The sequence below is a fragment of the Triturus cristatus genome, chromosome 12, assembly GCF_964204655.1.
Source record: "Triturus cristatus chromosome 12, aTriCri1.1, whole genome shotgun sequence".
In the NCBI taxonomy this organism is placed as follows: Eukaryota; Metazoa; Chordata; class Amphibia; order Caudata; family Salamandridae; genus Triturus; species Triturus cristatus.
The window spans coordinates 309,143,028-309,159,593 of NC_140595.1; the positions used below are offsets into that span (position 1 = coordinate 309,143,028).

Below are 16,566 nucleotides of genomic sequence, written 5' to 3' on the forward strand. Positions count from 1 at the left end.
TTATCTAAGGCTCTGGCGGCCCATGTCACAAAGCAATCAAGGGTAGAGTTCTGGAGAGTCTTTGGTGTGCTCCCCCTATCACCCGTTTGCTTCCATTTGGCCATTTTATAAACAGTCACAGCCTCACAAGGTAAAACCTTAAGCCAAGGACACAGAAACAAAATCAACCTTACTTAGCAGGGTTTAGAAACTCTTTGTCGAATTGCAGCGTGCCACCAACTATATCAAAGCCCAAGGGAAAAACCAAGAGGAAAGGCCCAGCCCAGCCCAGCCTCTTCCGAGCTCTGACGGGCATGGACGGGGACACCCGTGCGCGTCCCATGCTGCGGGAGCCATGAGCTGCCTTTATGAACCTCCTGACGCAAGTGAAAACATGTTGGCGCCTTCTGGCGCAGAGACTGTTGGGGGATGAAGTCCCCAGGAAAAGTGCAGCATGCAAAGAACCAGGTACACGATGAAGGGCTTCTACGCTGCGGGAGCCACGCGCTGCCTTTATGCGCCTCCAGGCGCAGGTGAAAACACATAGGCGCCTCTTGGCACAGAGACTGTTGGGGAATGAAGTCCCTGGGAAAAATGCAGCGTGCAAAGGACCAGGTGCTCGATGAAGTGCTCCCAAGTTAGTGTTATAGTGTTGAAGTGGCACCCCACACACTTATCGGTAAAGAGATTACCAGGATAAACATTGGCCGGCGTACTGGTCTGCTAGCCGAGCCTAGCTGCTTCCTTCTTTTCACCTGTTGTCAGTAGCACAACAGAACAGTAGTGCAGGGGTGCACAGGTGTTCAAGCAGCTTGCAGTTGGGAATGGGGGCACGAGCACCCCAATGGCGCCACCACACCCTTTCCTAATTGTCTCTTCCTTCCTCCCCCGTGTGCTGTGTGGGGGTGGACTCACTCCTTGCGCTGATGCACAGCTGGATGGCTTAGGTTTAGGGCAATCCGCCATATGCTGCAATATACCAGGGTGACCCTATTCGGGCCTCTCAAATCTCAAAGTCTTGACGAGGGAGGAGAGGATAGCCTGATCACAAGCAGCACCTGGTCCTAGCCGGGAAGCTTACGCGAAACAAGGTCCTACCCACCAGCCGCACAACTAAACTCAGCCCCCCCTTTACATGTTCTCTGCTATTCTTAAACAACTCCTTAAGCTATTTGGCTGCCACAGTAAGGTGCAAAAAGATAGCGGCAAAATGGCAGTGGTAAACAGCACGTGGCAGAGAGCAAGGGACATATTTAGGCTTGGAAGTTACCTGGCCGTTGTTGCGGCCTGCTCCCGGCAGCTTTCCCTCTGTGGCCCCACTCCCCTCTGGCCCCCTACAGTCTCTGGCCTCCCCAGGTCCCCGATACAATGTAGGGTTTGGAGGGCGGGGGGCAGTCCGACAACGGCGGAGCAGCAGTCAGAGGCAAGGAGCAAGACCCTGGGCACATTTATTGTTTCTTGTCCACATAGATTCTGCCTGCTATACAATTTCTTCTTAGCTTTTGTGAAGCACATTTGGTTAAAAATGTGGTAGAAATTCCAATAAATTGCTAAACCTCTTGAGTGTTAATGATGCTCAAAAATCGGAGTTAAAGTATTCTTTGTGTTCTTACCTAATTTGAGTTGGGCAAAAGAACAAAAAGCATGAATGGCTTCCTGAAACTGAATTTGCATTAGTAAAGTTACCTTACTGTACTGGGGTTGCATGGGTGGCAAACACTACAGATTTCCTATAGGTGTAAAGAAACAAAATGTTCAGATACCTGGGGACAGCAAATCTAAAGGAGGCAAGCGGTAAAGACAGACAAAGGAATAAGTGAAGCCCCTATCTATCAAGCATATGTAGGAAAACCTGTAGCGGACATGAATGAGACCTCAAACATTGTATGAATAAGAAGGTAAGATGACTATTAAAATGAAAGAGATGCAAGAGATGAAAGTAGATATGTTAAGAAACAGGAGGACTATTGAAAAGGCTTCAGTTTACCAAATGGTTAAAAGGACATCTCTATGGCTAATTCATATGCATACTTCCAGCCACAGGATGGACCGAAAATTAGACAGAGGGGGAGGGGTTGCGGTTGTTTATAGGGAAAGCTGGATTTTTATGCAAACGAACTGCCAGGATTTCATGGACAGCGAATTGCTAGATTTCTCCCTCACTATTTCCCCTCATTTTCTGATGGGAGGCACACTTATATATCGGCCCCCCTGGGTCCCCTAGTTCATTTCTTAAAATGTTGAACGAAGCCATTGTGCAGAGAGCTTTAAAATATTCAAAATATATATTGCTGGGTGATTATAACATTCACTTCGATTGCAGAGAACTAATGTTACATAAATGTGAGGAAATGGTGTATTTTAGCATGTTTGATGCTTTCATACCATTCTGGCTCCAATTGGTTCAGCCTGGCACTAAGGGGGCGGTGCAGAGGGCGAAAGGACAGAAGAGGCAGACAGAGTGTCAGAAAGTCGCTCGCGAAACACAACATTTGCAGCCTGTTGGACATTGACAACATAGACATGTGATCGGAAATCAACTGAACTGGCAGGAAAATCATGACTCGGTCATTAATGTGTTTGGAGATTTATTTATCGGAGATCAGTTGAATTGACATCCAGTCAAGAAAGTGTCGAGAATCAACCCTATGAATTATTAAAAGGGTTCAAAACGCGTCAACTGCTTTCTGCATCCAAACAAGTGTATTTTATGTGATACTACTTGGATTCTGAACAAACTGCTTTAGAAAGGTTTTTGGGATATCTCTCAGAGCCCAGTATCACCGTTTGGTGTCGGCCCACTAAGAAAGGAGCAGAATTTATGTAATTATGGAGGCACTATGGGCAGTGTTTTAAATAATTTGAAACAACAGAAACTAGGCCATAAGGAATCTTTCTGAATTGCATTATATGCACAATTGAGATTTTTTCACTAATTTTGATTAATTTTATGTTAACATGTGATTTTTTCCACTCTTTTTGTTCATGTCATTGATGTTTTCTCTGTGTATTGTTGAAGTTCGTACAGGTTATTTATGTGATTTCAGTAAAGAAAAAGTTTAAAAAAAAGGTTTTGAAGAGAAAAAAAAAGAAAACAATTAATAAATGTCTGACGGTCATAACACGTGTGTGTGATCTCAGTATTGAATGGTTGGGTGACAAAATGTCAGTATTGGCATTGGTGAGGTTTCTTTAATTCAGAGCATTCTGGGCATGTATAAGTGGTGTGATTGACCAAGTTATGCCTCACAGGACTTCCATGGGTCTCCAATCTTTGAAATTATCTAGCATTGGTTGTGTTCCATGAATAACAGCCGAGCCGGAGGCCAAAAATAGCTAACATATCCAAATCTTTGGACACAACCCTTGAAAAACATACTTGACATGGCTGCAATTTTGACCTGCTCCTGTCCCAAGTAATATGCCACACAGATATGGGGGTAACATTAGTATTGGTAGAAATGAAATACAGAAAGATAGAACATTTGCCACTAGCCACAAAGTCCAGTGCTTTCCAGAAGAAATATGAGGAGATTCTGTTTGCTTTAGCTGTAGTTTATTACCCATCACGCCTTGTATATGCCAAAGTAGTGTGACCTGGGCAAGCCACACTCCAACGTAATGTCAGAGCGTCTAGTTTAAAAGAAATGCATGGAGTTTGTATGGTTCCCACACCCATTTTGTGCACTCATCACCTTGGCAAATTGATAATCATTTTGGTCCTCAGAATACAGTTGACATGGTTGCAGTTTTATTCCAATCTTGTCAGATGCAAAATACCAACCTGCACCTATTGTAAGTTGGTGCCCATGAAATCACTATTTGAAAAATCTCAATAATGGATAAAGCAAAATTCTGAATGGCACCTATCCTTAATTCAAATTCTTGGGCACAATAAATAATAATAAAAAAATTAAAAAATACAGACATCGCCTTCATTCTTATTCATGTTATTTTTTCCTGGGAAAGTGATGCATTGTCAGTATTTGCACTAGCAAAGTCAATAGGTCTTGTTTTTGAAAAGGTGTTATCAACTTTAAAAAAAAAAAAAATAAAGAGAGCTGTGGCTTGCATTTTTACGTATGAGTGCACATGTGTAACCACACATGCGCATGTTTGCATCAAGTTGGTATATTTTTTTTTATTGCGATTTACCATTCCTTGATGATGGGCACTCATCTTGGAGCTGTAACTTGTACAACAAAAGTGAGCAAAATAGCCTTTTCAAGAAACCAGGGGCTCAGCGGAAAACTGCAGCTGCTGAATCCCCTCCAAAAAAAACAAATGTGAAGAAAATAATTGACTGTATCAAGTAAGGAGGAGCGGGGGAGCAGTGGATGAATGGAGCACCACGGGGTAAGTTACTGCCACTGAGCAGCAGGATAAAGAGCAAAGAGGGCAAGCAAGTCAAGAGTAGAAGGGGTTTATGTGCTACAATGGACAATTGGGGGGGGGCATGTGGGGGAAGGGGGTGGAGTAAGAAAACACATGACGTTCACTGTGTGCTAAAATTAAAAGAAAAAAGTAGCTCCATAAATGTAAACAATGAAATTATACGAGTCATTCAATCAAAACAGCGGTAAAGAAGATATATTCCAGGGGAGGGACAAATGCAAGAAGAAGAAGGAAAGCCATTGAATAAGCAAATAAACCAACTAACTTTAAGCAATGTGCTAGCTCAAAATCTACTGCCTGTTTTGGTATGGGCCATGAGATGTTTCAACAAAAGTCAGCTGAAAGCTTTCTATTGGTGAGACCTCAAAATCACAGTAAGCCACAGTAGTTGGCTCCGAGTATTGCATGAAAAAGCTGTATATATTTGCAACTGAAAGAGTCTGAGTGAGGAATGTGATGTTATATCACTTAGAGACCAGCTTTTAAAACAAAAACCTAAAGTAAACCTGAATATCTATTTCCCTCGCCACACACACACTCCCACCAATTTATACTCACTATTTTGTTAACACTTTGACCAATCTAAACAATCAGGCAAAACTAAATTCAGAAAGAAGTCTAGATTTCAATGCATGTATAACTTTCCTGGTTCATAACAGGGGGTCACGCCTATTTTTCCCAAGTAATTGCAAGCACGAAAATACTGCACAACAGTAAAATTAGTCCATGACGTACAAAACTAGCAGACAGAAAAATGTTTTCTTCCTCTCCGTTTGAGAAACTTGTAAAAGGGCGAGTATGGCACTTCAAACCTTTGTTAGTGCTGTTTTAGGTTTAAATCATTTTGTAAATCTGCATTAACAGAACAGGACTAAAACGATGAGACCAACCCAAACACCAATGCAAATAACTCCGGAAACACAGAGTTCTGCATCAGCATAAGGCTGAAGAACAAGGGAGAAGCACCCTCAAGGAGCGACAGGAAAGAAGGAACAGAGGAAGGAGAATAAGATAAAGAAATTAGGAAAACTTGGTTGGGGAGGGGCATATTCAAATGAGAGTATACCTATAGCATCAATTGATCACCTAATCCTAACCCTCAGATCAAACCATCCACCCATCCCATAATGGCAAATGAGAGGATTCAGGCAGTAATTATACACTGTTATCAGCTTAGCATCACAAGTCCTCTCATTTGGAAATCAAATGTGGTCCTATGCTACTTCAATTGTAGACCTACGAGGTGTGTCCATGTCACCTTGAACCAGTCTAGTAACACACAAAAGGCAGTCACTCCAAGACTGGACATTTTTGCAGTTTTTTCTGAAGTTCCTTTCATTTGGACTATCAATCAATCAATCAATCAATCAATTCTTTCTTTATTTGGTTATTGAACATGAACCATAAAAGTACAGTAAAAAATGAGATCAGCATCTACATAAATAAATATAAATATATAAAAAACCACGAGTATGTGTATAAACAATCATCATTACCAGTTCATATTTATATTACAGTGAATCAAAAATTGATTTTCAAGATCTAAAAACACTTCTAAAAAAAGTAGAAACTGAGACAATAGTTAAAATATTATCTAATCTCTGGATGGCTAAAAATGCAGGGCGACACTGATTGAGACCCATTGTCCTCAATAACGGCAGAATCCATCTTTTTCTTAGCACAACATAACACCTACAGAATAGCAAAATGTGCATATCCGATTGGTTGGACAATTCATCACAGGGACATTTATTAAGCCCCTTTGTCCAGTCATTCATTTTGGGAAAACTAAAAAGTCTGAATAAAATATTTAATCTAAAACGAATCAATAGAAACGTATCAAAGTCTTTCATCTGTAATTTCACATATGGCTGGATACCGCTTATAATCATTACAAGTTGGTGTGCCACCACTGTGCTTTTCCTCATCTCAGAGCTTGATCTTTTTTCCTCTAAGTATTCCATGCATAGATGTTTTAATTATTTTCTAGTTACTTGAGATAAGAGGAATGGATCATCAAAATAATCTTGACGACCTAGCTCCGTGAGGAATATCTTAACATATGTCAGTCATCTTATTTTCCTTGTTTTGTCTAGTTTACTAGCATCTCTCAGTATTGCTTGATTAAAAGCACACTCCTCTGTGGTCCACACCCTGTGCCACAATAAAACTGGTTGAATTTTTATAACATCCTCTATATAGGGTTGACCCAGCTCCTGGTGGCAAATATAATTGGAGACGCTATCTGCGGCTGATAAAAGATGTCTCAGAAAACAATTTTCTGCTAGTTGTAATGGTTTAACATTTGCGTACCCCCATATACCTGCACCATAGGTTGCAATAGCAACACTGGTTGCTCTATATATTATTAAAAGTTCCCCAATCGGCTTTTTGCCCATTTTTCTTGCAAAGTTTATAACAGCCATTAACGATTTAATAAACAGCAACTTCCATGTGTGTATTGTTGTATTCCATCGACCAGTTTGGTCGAACAATATACCCAGGTATGGAAAAGTTGAAGTGAATTCCAATGGTATAGAATTTATATACATAGTTTTCTTGTTCATTTGTGCCCTATGTCCACAATTCATATAGTATGTTTTCAAGGTATTGACTCTTAAATCTAAATTGGTCATGAAATTTGCAAAGGAAGTAATCTTCTTTTGCATTGCCAAAGGTGTCCGGGCCATCAAGACCGCGTCATCTGCGTAGAATAGCGCAGGGATCGATCCTTTACCTATCATTGGCATATCCCTGCACTCCCTAATTAATGTCTCTTCCAAGTTATGAACATAAATTTTAAATAGGAAGGGAGCGAGTATGCACCCTGCCGTACTCCTCTTTCGATATTAATGGGTGTTGTGCATTCACCATTCCTACCATATCTAACTGTGGCCCGTGCTCCCCTGTATAATTCTCTCAGAAAAATAATTATATTCATCTCCACGCCCATTTTCTCTAGTATGAGCCACAGCTTACTATGAGTGACACAATCGAACACAGACGTTAAATCAACAAATGTTAAAAATATAAGATTTTTCCTTGCCCTTACATATTTATCTAATAGAATATGCAGGTTAAGGCCCTGTTCGATAGTGCCAAGATGTTTCCTAAAGCCATATTGGAGGTCACTTATTATGAAGCAATCTTCTGCCCATCCCTGTAATCTGTTAAGGATTACACGCCCAAGGATCTTAATGGTAGAATCTAACAATGATCGGGCGATAGCAAGCACAACTTGCTCTATCTCCCTTTTTAAATATAGGTATTATGATTGACTCATACCAGGAGGGTAGTAATCCACTCGAACAGGCTGCATTAAAAAGTTTTGTAAGGATTGGGCCCCATAGGGCCGTATTATGTTTGAACAGGTCGACGGGCATCCCATCGGGGCCAGGAGCCTTCCCCCCAAGGCTGGCCTTAATACCTGTGATAACTTCATCCAATGTTATACACAAATCTATTTTATTATTTGTCATGGTCGCCTCGTTCACCATTTCTACAGTTTGTATCTGGTCCGGATGACTCACCTCACTATACAGACTTTCATAATGTTTTGCCCATTCCATACCCGTAATAGCTATCTCTATTCTAGCCTTTTCTTTCTCTTCACTAAAGGGTGCGTTAACTGCCTTCCAGAAGGCTGCAGTATCTTTACTCAGAGACGCTTCACACAAAGAGTCCCAAGCCTCTCTTTTCATGGTATCCCTTCTTTGTTTTTGCGCATTTTTATAAGCCTTTCGTCGTTCTATAATTATACGCTGGTCTCGAGCTGGGTCCCTTAAGGCATGTTTTAAGTTAGTAGAAGCCTTAGTGCACTGCGTGTCAAACCAGCTGGGTGCCTGTTTCTTCGGGTTTTTCTTATCGACCCATAAACTTTTTTTAATCCCTGAACTTATAGTTAGAAAAATGTTCATAACTATGTAAATGTAAATTGTAAATTGATACTTGTATAGCGCACTACTCACCCGCAAGGGTCTCAAGGCGCTTGTACGAATACCGCTGTGGAACCCATCCTGGCTTTCCCTGTGAGGCGTCCACTCCTGGGCACCCCCATGGTGGAGGCCAGGCATCCTTAGCGTTGTGGGGGCCGTTGTGGAGATTAAGCAAGCTATTACCCAGAGTTGCAGAGTGGGACTCCATGATTGGAATAGGCACCGAGGCGAGAATTATCAGGTCCGGGGAAATTGAATCCAAGAGCCGCCAAGGCAGGAATTGAACCCTGGTCCCTGGCCAGACCTCTGCATCAGGGTCTGCCACTCTAACCATTGAGCCACACTTCTCCACTATAGAGTCAGATGCATCAGCATCAAGGCACACATCAAAACTGGGTGCACACTGCCTAATAAGTTCTTGTAGGAAGTTCTCCGGAACCACTTTTGTCCATTTCAGGGCATATCCATTTTGTCGTTTTAAGGAAATATCTACTACTAACTCCCTATTTATACTGTCTTTATCCGGTATATAATCGGGATTTGAGAGTTCGATTATGAGGGGAAAATGGTCACTCAATGCGGTATCTAACATGTTAAAATGTATCACCTGTTTGTTATATCTAGTCGGGGTCATAATAAAATCAATTGTCGAGAATGCACCTCTCCCATTAAATGTGGGGCGAAAACTGACCTTCGGTTCACATGCTTTGTTTGCAAAGCACATGTCATATGAAAACATAATTTCATTTAACAGGTTTCCACAGACAGAGTGATCAAAATGTGATATGCTTGTCACCCTATCCAACAAAATCCCACAAGCCCCTCGTTCCCCTCTTTTACCTAATAGACAATTGAAATCCCCTCCCCAGACAATAAACATTTCCTTATTTTTCCATCCCATCATGTATTTAAAATCTGCATGCAATCCTCCTAGTACTGCCTCCAAGGCTTCCACCGCGATGGTATTATAAATGTTTACAATCAACAGACACTTCTTCTTGTTGATATGTATCCGGACCATATGGTAATACTCATTATTAATTGGGACTTCTATTTTATCGCATTTTAAAAGGTTTGATACATAGGTACACAGCCCCCCTTTGGCTCTGCCAGAAGCTGCACCTATAGCCGGGGAAAAAAAAGTTTTAAAACCACTTAAATGATGAGCCTCCTTCGCCCAAGTTTCCTGCAGGCTAACTATGTTGTATTCCGTTACCAGGTTCAGCCAATTAATATCTGACTGCTTGGATTTTATACCCGCTATGTTCCAAAACATTATTAACCAACTACCCTTTTTAGGACTATTTTTTGGCTGTTCTATGCTTCTTGGGATTTGACTGACTTGAATCATTTTTCTTGTTAATGTTTTCATACCTATCATGCTACCATCTGCTATAAGCAACCTTTCATTATCAGAGGCCCCATCTACTGGAATCTCTAATGTAGGTGAGAAATATTCACTTTCATATACCTTTTCAATCACTGGTATTATACCCGATGGTAAGGATTCTGTAATTGACAGACAGGGGGCCCCCAAACACAGTCAAACTACTCCTTCAATGCCCTCATAGCTGTATAAAATGTCAAAACGATTAGAGGTAGGGATATTAAAGCATTTATTGTATTCATCCCTGCTACTTCCACCCTGCTTGCCTGAGGAGTATATGTTTGTTTGAGCTAATAAGGGCGGCGGGTTAAAATATCGTAAATCCACGGTTTGTATACCGCTCCCTGCGCTTTGCTGACTCCAGCCGCAGATGTATCTAACCACTGCCTATCCCTAAAGTTGACTATAACACAGTCCCCTTGTTTGTCCTTTATTTTATGTCCCAGCCAGCTTATTCTACGAACATGCAGAATTTCACCATGCATAAAGATTGGGATAGGTCTAAACTTATTCAGCCAGTGGGTTACTTTATTGTTCAATTCAAAGTAATTTTCTAATTTACCATCTTCCAACTCAGGGACCCCCGTCAAAACAACGGTGTATGGGAACGATTCTGGTGGTAAATCAATACGTGGGTGTGTTTTTTTGGATCTAACGATATCCTGTAGTCCCTTGCCTGCACCCTCCTTTTCCCTGAGATTCCTAGGGTGCCCAGAATTTACAGTATAACCTGATATCTTTACCGGCCCCCCATACCCTATTCTTTGTCTCTCCCCTCCTTGGGTGCTCGGGGATCTGTTAGCTGTAGATGTACTCCCCTGATAAGTTCCATTAAATAATTGTGTTGATACATCTGCCCTATTTAGATTAGACATTGGGGCAGTTGTATTAACTGCGTTCTCAATATGGTTAAAGCAATTTGGTGACATCTTCAACTCTGCACAATTCTTCAATAACTCGTTATTAGCCAGAGTTGATTCCTCTAACTTTATCAATCTGGCACCTATCGTTTTTATCCTCTCTAGGAGGGGCAGCATTAATGATTGGAACAAATGTTCCATTTTACCCAGAATGTCCTCTGTATGTTCAGAATTGGAGATACTATAATATAACCGCTCTTCTAGAGTGGGATCTAATATTACTGGTGCTTCAAATGTTATAGGTGGTATCAGTTCTAGTATACTTAACGTCTGCGTCGCTATGCTCACATTTTTTTTTTTTTGTTGCTTCTTTCCCATATTCCCACCTTTTGTTTTCAATAATTTCACTCCCTGTTTCCTATTCATGTTCGGGCCAGTATTAAATGTTACTTGTGCCGTTGTTTTTTGTTTATTTAAAATACCTTTAGTCTTAGATCTTGTCAAAGGTTGTAGTATATTTCCAGTAGTTACGCTAACCACATTCAACTCATTGGGCTCACTTAGCACTTCATCTTGACTACTTTCATGTATAATAGATGGATTTACTTTGTCATAAGAGAGTCCTTCATCGCTATGGCTCGAGGTATTCTCTCCTATTCCCTTGCTTGCTTGGGTGTATTTGATGTTACAATCCCCCCCATCGATGATCTTTTAAGATACAGCGGTTCTAGCGAGAGGCGTCTCTCAGTCAAGGCTATTTCCTGATCTAAAACATTGGTTGCTCTTATTATAAAGTTATCCAATGTTCCTGTAATGCCCCCCCCCCCCCGCAATTCTCCCATTTCCTGTCCAAGCTGTCATCATTTTTTTTTAGATCACACGTTTAAATTATTTGGTACAAAATGTGAATATACGTCCACTTTGACCAGGATACATTTTCACAGCGCTTACTGTTTGTTACTTTTTTCGGGGGGGTAGCCCAGCCCTGCCTCCTTCTGCCACGGACGGCCGCAGACGGCCCCGCCCTTGTCCCGGGCTTCTCCCGGGACGCTCCCGCGCAGCGGAAGTAAGGTCTGATTAAATATCGTCCGTGGCGGTGGGCGGTGCTCAGACCCGAGCGCAGGTGTGGGGAGCCAGAGGGCTCCTGGGACTTTGAGTCCTTCAATGACCTCCACAGGATAGAGAAGCACTTTGCAGCCCCCAAAACTCCTTCGTTGGATAGAACAGCACAAATCAATTTTGGCCGAGATTCAAAACGGCCACATGCCTCTCACGCACAGCGACAGCCTTATGCTCAGGAGAAGAGCTGGACAAAGGAGTCTGAAGTGCCGATCTATGTTGTGGCAAGTGGTTCACAACTTGATGCCTGTTGTACTTCCGTCCCGGCCAGACTGCTTGTGTACCACACTCACGGAATATTCTGTGTCCTGCCTGAAGAGCCCCGCACCACAATCCACCCCGCCGCTGTCTTGAAAGCGGCCCCTGTCTCAGCGCCACATTGGACTACATTGCAGAACAACCTTCTCCTAAGCGGAATATTCACTCCGCTATCCCAATTTAAAGGACTCCACCCTCCTCAAATCGGATCTTATAGGTCTGGATGTTAAAGAACCTCATAGCTCCACCTCCGTTGGTAGCTACTATGTTAATATTTCTAGAAGGGAGCCAGGACACTTTTTTTCCTTTGAAATCAGCCTACATCTCCAGATGTACGTAGGCTAAGAGATTTCAGAAAACAACTGCATCAACACTATAAATGAATCCTCGGTGTCCAGAAGAGGGTAATCCACAATTCTATTATGTGCACTCTGATTCATGTTTTCAAGAATCGCTATCCTGCAGTACAACACCACTGTTGCGCCTGAGACATTACTATTGCAGTCTGCCTGAGTCCTGTTCAATATAACCCACACAGCTCTCCAGTGTTAATATTTTCAAGGTCATTTTTTTTACTGTAGACCACATATCTGAGACTTTATTTTCCACACTTGGCATTCTAGTATCCACAACCAATGATGCCTGTTCAACCTTGTCGGGCTTTTTTCATAGCCAATGCCGCCATCATGCTACTTTGCCTTTCAGCAAGGCTTCCCCTGCCAGCTAATCACTTTTATTGCCAGACACTCAGTCATTTTCTGTGCTTGCGGGTAGATAAAAAAGGAATCTTGTGTTCCTCCTCAAATGTTTGTCTGCCTTAGTGTGAGCTACCTTGAATTAGTCAGCCTCAAAAGCAGCTGGACTCTATTGCGGCCAGTTAGTAACATCTGTATTCCACCAGGAGAAACTTGCTGCACGTCTCCCACAGTCTCGACATTCCAGCCCAGAGGTGACGAAAGCATTGATTAAGGTACAATCAGTGACCCCTCTTGGGTGCTAGAATCTACTCGGTCTCCGTTAAGATCCAGTAATGAGGCAACGTTCAGGACTCTCCTCCACAACACACATCATGGAGTCACCTCTGTGGTAGCTTTCTTCCACTGGCAGTATCTCGCCTTCAATGTCACCACACACCAGCAGAGTCCTAGCTCCGTATGTTCCCCTGCTCAAGCTCTCTGGTTCAACAGCATATCAATCAGTCTCTTTGATGGTATCCTGTGCCTATCCCACTAACCTAATTGGGACTAGAGACATGAACTCAGTCACCAAGAGGTAGGATTTCTGAGCCACACACGGAGCCTGAGAAAAGGTAGTGTGAGGAGTCCAGCCAAGGCCCTCATGAGCAACGGGAGGTACCCAACATGGCGGCGGTGATGGTTCAACCCAGAAGAAAGGGACGCACTCTAGCCGTCCAAATACGTTGTGGGAGCATCGCAGAAGAAGAAGGAGGAAGACAGCCAAGGCGGGGTGGATTTCCGACAGCGAACAAAGGAGTGGAGGAGAGCAGGAAGACCGGAGCAGAGAACACGAAAACCGAAACCACAGAGGAAGCCGGAGAAGAGCCCCCAGAGGTCGTGGACGTCCAGCGAGTGGAGGGAAAGAACCCGAGACACGCTCACAGAGCACCGCTATAGAGACCAGTGCTCCCAGGAGGGACAAGGAGGCTGGATCTCTCATCACCACGGCCCAAGAGGGTCGTGGATTCAGGCATGTGCCGACAACACGTTCCTTTTCTTTAAAGGGTTGGTGGGCAGGGTTGAGTGCCACAACCCCTTGAGCACCGTTACTCTCCTCACCTAGGCACTTCACGGGTAGGGCACTGGTGGAGGAGCACACTTCCCTAAAACCTCGTACGCCAGGGAGAAAACAGCCTGAACATTTCTTTTGTTTTGTTTTTGCATCCCTCCTGAGGACCACACACCCCACGTGGACAAGGACCAAAGGAGCAAGAGACTCGAAAGGTGGATATTTGACCCTATGTAGGAACTATCTATGCGCTCTACAAAGTCTGCTAGGAACACTGAATAATACTTGGGGCAAGAAGCATACAAAATAAAGGCATATCCACCAAACAAAGGGCTGTGAACCTCTTGTCGGAGGGTGGGTTTGGGGTGTGCGAATGGACCTCCTTAGTACAGGTAGCCATCGCGATCACTGTCTGACTCTGAAATACGCCATTTTTAAATAATCATCGGCAAAGACAATAGAACTGTCCTTGGCCTCGTTTCAATTTATTTTTTTGTACAAACATATACAATTAAAATGGCAGAAATACAGCCCAGGTACACCACCTCTTTTGCCACCTTTTCAAGTGCCTATAGACATGTGATTAGGCAATATGCTGTCACTCACAATGCAAGATTGACAATGGATGAAGTGAACTGACCCATGCTTTATGCTGTAGTGGACAAAAGCAAAATGAAAATGACACCTGAACAGACTAAGGGATGAAGAGGACTGATGAAAAAGTCCTTTATGTGTGTAAACATGTATGTATTTCATTATGAAACTTCTTGAAAACGTGAGACTCGAAAGCCAGCTAAAGCCGTCTAAAGGAGAGCCTTAAAGTAGAACTACACAATTATGCACATTTTTCTAGAGAAAAAAAAGTTTTGCCATACTTTGGTGACTTTCTCAGACACTGACTAACTCACACACCCTACTTATCTTTGCAGTCTCCGTTATGTGAGGAAAACGGGCGGCACCAATGTGGCTTAGACTTCACTTCTAGAGACTAATAATAAAGGCTTGAGTCAACCATACGAAATCTCAAAAAAAGGAAAACAAAGCCTATGTGGAAAAGGTTCACAGCAAGTGAGTAAATAGTCAATTTCAAGTAATCTGGACACTTCCAAAGAAGGGAGTAAACCATGAAAACAACAAAGCAAGAAAAAAGCAACATTGGGGAGAGGATGTAGCCTTACGGCTAAAGCGGTCGACCTCAAAGCTAGGGAAACGTTTTGAGTCTTGGCAACGACGTTCAACGTCTTGTGATTCTGGGCAAATCATTTAATCTCCCCGTGCCCAACCAATAAAAAAAAAATGTGTCCATCTGTAATGAAACTGGTGCTCATGTAAAGCGCTCCGATACCTAAAATCTTCAGGGCTAGTTTGCAAGATATATATAACTCTGAAAATTAAAATAAAACATTTAAAAAATGAAGACTCGAGATGAACATTCGGAATTGGACAGGGATCAGTACAAATGTTTCCAAGAGACCGCAAAAGCAAAAACTTCAGATTTAAAAAAAAAAACATAAATAGTGCTATTAAAGAAAAAAAAATAACAATGTAAAAAATGCAATTTCTGAACTAGTCGCATCCCTGCTAACTACTACTATGCAACAAAGAGGCAGCAATGTAGAGTGTAATCTCTTCCTTCTCAGACTGATCCTGTCATGAGCTATAATACAGTTCTCAGCAATCTAATATGGCTTTATAAATAGCAAAAAGGAACATCAAAAACGAAAAGAACCCTGTGGATTTCAGAGAGCCCTTCCTTTCAAACTCCACAACTAGCTGCAGTCAAGTGACTACTGTAGTTTAATTGAACCAAAAGGCAACCTAGTTTGCAATGTGTGCGCTTAGTTTAATGCGCAAGCACTTCCTATTATTCTAATAGGTGATTTGTATCAAATCATTTAAACTGGGCTTAACTGTGGCTAATTGTTTAGTATTGTCATAATGCACTTTGTATTAATGCTTTTCATAATTTTAACAGTGCATGACAAAAACAAATACAATTGTCCAGGACTAGTTTGCCGAGTCAGCATATGGAAATGCAAGAGTGCTCCTAACTCGGCCGAGAAGTTAATCCATTTAATTTCTTACTTCATCACCCAGTCTAAGATCAAGGATATCAGTGTGGCCAGGTACACATGTACATAAGCGAGTCTTAACCTAGACATATAGGAACATTTTAATGGAATTTCCTTGTGGCAACCATCCAACATAAGGCTCTACCTATAAGAAGAGTTGTTGAGCCACATACCGACAAGCTGGAGCGTACTGCTAGATATGAACATTAAAAGTCTGGTAAGGCTATTCCTCTACAGTCTCTAGGTAACTTCAGTGTACACTTATTTTTCTACTGCCACTCTTTGCCCTGGCTGTCGAACTTGCCATCTTTCATCATAAATATCGGAGCAGTGGGGCTTGCACCAACTCGCCTCTAAGAGCTTTGTTCGGTCTTCAAAGTGATCGATAAACAGTACAGTGCAACCAGTGCCTCTCTTTTGCTTTCATGCCCTAGGAGTGCAAATGATGCACTCTGTTCAGGAATAGACAGAATCATTGCTAGGTGCCTTCAGAGCCGACAAGTGTCCCATCTAATCATTCATCTTGCTGGCCATGCCCCGTAATAATGCACTTTGGGCCTTTTTTCTAACTCCATTCTCAATGAGTTAAATGTAAAATCAGATTTCATGTGATGTTGACAGCTTGTAAAATATGTATTCTTGTTGATTGCACCCCATTTTGTTTACTGAATTGAATTAGTTGATTAGTTCTCTATTGGGGAAACATCACAAAGATATTTAAAATTCTACACATACAGTCTGAACAAAGTGATTCCTTTGGTAGTATTTTCGTCGTATGTACACATTTATCAAAGATAAAATTGTTGAAAAGAAAC

At 42.1% G+C, this 16,566-nt stretch overlaps 1 protein-coding gene across 2 annotated transcripts in view; it reads right to left on the reverse strand.

The window, feature by feature from the left end:
* Positions 1-16,566, reverse strand: part of PSME3IP1 (proteasome activator subunit 3 interacting protein 1) — a 118,048-nt gene that overhangs the window by 82,601 nt on the left and 18,881 nt on the right. The window lies entirely within an intron of this gene.